The following is a 3,830-nucleotide window of genomic DNA, read 5'->3' on the forward strand; positions in this document are numbered from 1 at the left end:
ACATGTTAATAATCATATATAAAGTTAGTAAATGAACGTTTGTACATATACTATGTATTTTATTTGACTTGTTTATTCTTGCTGCTGGGGTTAGGTGGAGATGACGATAAGGGTTTAACTTTAGGGTCTACTTAACCCAGTACTTTTTATAGTGCATATTATTGTTGTTATTTTTGAGGAACAAATACACAATCGATTTAATTTCCATAGCCAACTATTTTACTCTCACAATTTGACGATGCTCCTCCACTCAGTAAAGTAATTACAAAGTGTTCTTACATGTTAATAATCAAATATAAAGTTAGTAAATGAACGTTGGTACATATAAATATGTTATTTGATTTTGATTTGTTCCATTCTTGCTGCTGGGGTTAGGGGGAGAGGGCGATAAGGATTTAACTTTAGGGTCTACGTAACCCAGTGCTTCTTATAGTGCATATTATTGTTGATATTTTTGTGAGCAAATACAAAATGTACTTAATTTTCATAGTCAACTATTTTACGTTCACAATTTGATAATGCTCTCTACTCCACCCATCTCATCCATTTTCTACCGCTTGTTCCCTTTGAGGTCGCGGGGGGCGCTGGTGCCTATCTCAGCTACAATCGGGCGGAAGGTACGGTACACTCTCGACAAGTCGCACCTCATCGCAGGGCCAACACAGATAGACAGACAACATTCACACTCACATTCACACACTAGGGCCAATTTAGTGTTGCCAATCTATCCCTGGTGCATGTCTTTGGAGGTGGGAGGGAAGCCGGAGTACCCGGAGGGAACCCACACAGTCACGTGGAGAACATGGGATCGATCCCACAGAATGATCCCAAGCACAGAATGGAACCCAGGACTAATCAGGACCCTCGTATTGTGAGGCACATACACTAACCCCTGTACCACCGTGCTACCCTGTTTGTACATATAATATGTATTTTATTTGACTTGTTTTATTGTTGCTGCTGGGGTTGAGGGAGGTGATGATAAGGGTTTAACTTTAGGGTTTACTTTAACCCAGTGCTTTTTTATAGTGCATGTGATTGTTATTTTTCTGAGCAAATATAAAATGTACTTAATTTCCATAGTCAACCATTTTACTTTCAAATTTGACGATGCTCCTCCACTCAGTAAAGCCAATACAAGTGTTATTTCATGTTAATAATCAAATATAAAGTTAGTAAATGCATATTTGTACATTTATTATGTATTTTATTTGACTTGTTTATTCTTGCTGCTGGGGTTGGGGGGGTGCCGATAAGGGTTTAAGTTTTAGGGTCTACTTAACCCAGTGCTTTTTATAGTGCATATTATTGTTGTTTATTTTTGAGAACAAATAAAAAATCTATTTAATTTCCATAGCCAACTATTTACTCTCACAATTTGACGATGCTCCCTCCACTCAGTAAAGCCAATACAAGTGTTCTTTAATGTTAATAATCAAATATAAAGTTAGTAAATGCACGTTTGTACATTTAATATGTATTTTATTTGACTTGTTTATTCTTGCTGCTGAGGTTGAGGGGGGGGGGGGGGGTGACGATAAGGGTTTAAGTTTAGGGTCTACTTAACCCCAGTGCTTTTTATAGTGCATACTATTGTTGTTATTTTCGAGAACATATACAAAATCTATTTAATTTCCATAGCCAACTATTTTACTCTCACAATTTGACGATGCTCCTCCACTCAGTAAAGCCATTACAAGTGTTCTTACATGTTATAATCAAACATAAAGTTAGTAAACACGTGAGAGTAAGAAGTAAACAAACCTCTTCTGTGTAACACAACTTGATGTTTCTTAAAAACAGCGTCCAGTAGTTGACGTTGTCGCTCCTTCTCCTCTTTTGTAGGACAAAGTTCCTCCTCGTACTCGGCGATCGTTCTTTCGCACATTTTCACACAATCACAACACTTAACTCTCACACTTGATCTCTGCTTCGCGGTGTTGTTGATAACGTCCACGTCTCTTTGTTAGCAGCTAACAAGCTAAGCTAACTAGCAACCTAAGCTAGCACGAGGAGCTTCAAAGTGCCCTTAGACTAATGTATCCGAAAATAAAACGGCGCGTACTCTATTAAACGACATACATGTGTATATGTACGCACAGATTAAGATCGTTAATAACCACAATAACGTATTCTCTATCAAACGCCATCTTGTTTTTTTTCTCCCTCCTGTTTTGACGTCTTTGAGGGGCTCTCAAACCTGGAACAAATGTTCGCCAGTGTGTGTTTCGCTGGGACATTAATGATTGGTGCACAACTACTTCGTCAAGCCACATAACAAAAAGTCACATTTAGGAGTTGCTTGTTATAAATAAAAATAAAAGATATTGACTCCTCTCTACTAAAAGGGTCCAATGAGGTAATTGAAATTATATATTTTTACATTATTTATGTCATTTAACTGAGATATTGTTCGAGGCTAACGTGCTATCGTTAGCACGCAAGCAGGCCTATGTAGAAAATTAAAACGTTATTTTAACAGTTTCTGAATGATTATATTTTATTATTTAATAATTTAAAACTGTGTTTTCTTTATTGTACAGTCATGCATAAAATTATTAGATATCTGTTGCGAGAAAGGAACATTTTGTTTTCGTAATTTTAGACTGAAGTGCTAACATTGTGTTACACATACATACTGTGGTTACTTTATTAACATTGAAAATAAATTATACAATTTCCAAAGACATGCACCTGGGGATAGGTTGATTGGCAACATTAAATTGGCCCTAGTGTGGTGAATGTGAGTGTGAATGTTGTTTGTCTATCTGTGTTGGCCCTGCTATGAGGTGGCGACTTGTCCAGGGTGTGCGCCGCCTTCCGCCCAATTGTAGCTGAGACAGGCACCAGCGACCCCCAAAGGGAATAAGCGGTAAAAAAAAAATGGATGGATGGATGGCATTTCTAATTGGCCAACTTTACATTAATACCTTTCTCACAATAAACTATGAATACATTTGAACTATTTCGTTTTAATTACACTTTGCTAAAAATGGCTATATTTGCCTTGGCCTACTTCCAAAATATACAGTATTTATCATACATTTGGTTTGGCAGTAAAAAACACAAAGGCTTTGTTATGTTTCAGCATTAGTCAGCCCCCTTGTTGTGGCTTCCTTTGCAGAACTGTGAGATTTTTTTTAACGCTGAAGTGAAGGAAATGTGAATTTCTTAGAAGTTTTAACATTCCCTACAGCTTGTAGTTAGGATGAGCAGAAAGGCTGTTTTTTTAACATTATATTGATTGCTGTATTGCACACATTTGGTTATTTTTTCCCAAAATGTGTATCAAGACACTTTTTTTATTAATTCAATATACTTATTACTTAAAGGCCTACTGAAACCCACTACTACCGACCACGCAGTCTGATGGTTTATATATCAATGATGAAATATTAACGTTGCAACACATGCCAATACGGCCGATTTAGTTTACTAAATTGCAATTTTAAACTTCCCGCGAAGTATCCTGTTGAAAACGTCGCGGAATGATGATGCATATGATGACGCGTGCGCGTGACATCACTGGTTGTAGCGGACATGTTCTTCCAGGCCGATCCAAGCTATAAGTAGTCTGCTTTAATTGCATAATTACACAGTATTCTGGACATCTGTGTTGCTGAATCGTTTGCAATTTGTTCAACTAATAATGGAGAAGTCAAATAAGAAAGATGTAGGTGGGAAGCGGTGTGTTGCAGCTGCCTTTAGCAACACAAACACAGCCGGTGTTTCCTTGTTTACATCCCCGAAGTTGAAGCTTTACTATGGAACAGAGCGGTCAGCGAACATGGTTCCTGACCACATGTCAACCGGCAGGTTTCGGTGAGAAA

Source organism: Nerophis ophidion, linkage group LG06, assembly GCF_033978795.1.
Source record: "Nerophis ophidion isolate RoL-2023_Sa linkage group LG06, RoL_Noph_v1.0, whole genome shotgun sequence".
Lineage (NCBI taxonomy): Eukaryota > Metazoa > Chordata > Actinopteri > Syngnathiformes > Syngnathidae > Nerophis > Nerophis ophidion.